Genomic DNA, 878 nt, shown 5'->3' on the forward strand with positions numbered 1-878 from the left:
CGAGAAAGGAAAAAAGGAAAAAAGAACTGAAGAAAGTAGGAACGAAAAACAAAACAAAATAATTATAAACATCATTCTTCCTTCGTAGAGATGTCACATAGAAAAGCTAGAAGAGTTGCATTCACTAAGTTTGTTCTAAAGATATTGCCTCAGATACGTTAAGAAGAAACTGCTATGATAATGTTTTTCTAACTTAATGCAAGTGCCCAATAAGGCGTTACTAATCTGTAAATGGATACAAAAAGCACGCGCTTTGGTTTATGCCCTGATCGATTGAGTGACAATTCTTAAACTGAAACAACAGCATATCAAGGAGTGTTTTTTTAAAAGGTTGTTTTTGCTCGTTAGTTTATTTCGTTTGTTTTTCGTTCCTCCTTTCTTCCTTTCTCGTCTAATTATTTTTATTCTTCATTCTTGTTTCTGTCTTAGTTTTCTTTATTCCTTACATCATCATTTATTTCTCTTCTTTCGCTCTTTCTTTTCATTTCATTCTTCTATATATACCTTCTTTCGTTTTACTTGTTTGGTACTTTAATTTTCTTATTTATTTGGCACATTGCCAATAATTTTATGTTTTCAAACAAAGCTTCCAATGATCCTTCCTCTTCTTTCAAAGATAAAGAAAGAAGCTTTTTTTAAGGAAGTAAGGAAGTGAAACGAAAAGACTGAAAGAGAAGAAAAAGCAGTTAAAAAGTCGAAGGAACGAAAACAACCTAAACTATAAATGTTTCTTTGTTGAAAAATTGCGCATGAGAAGACGCACTATTCACAATAGAACTAAAACAAAGCATTTTATGCTCAAGTGAAATACAATAGGTCTAAAATGTTGAAAAACTTTGACAATTGGCCTAAAGTGAAGAGGTCTATTGTATCATTAG

Source organism: Actinia tenebrosa, unplaced genomic scaffold (genome assembly GCF_029948245.1).
Source record: "Actinia tenebrosa isolate PJP-AT-01 unplaced genomic scaffold, QUT_ActTen_1.0 PGA_scaffold0__85_contigs__length_37466705, whole genome shotgun sequence".
In the NCBI taxonomy this organism is placed as follows: Eukaryota; Metazoa; Cnidaria; class Anthozoa; order Actiniaria; family Actiniidae; genus Actinia; species Actinia tenebrosa.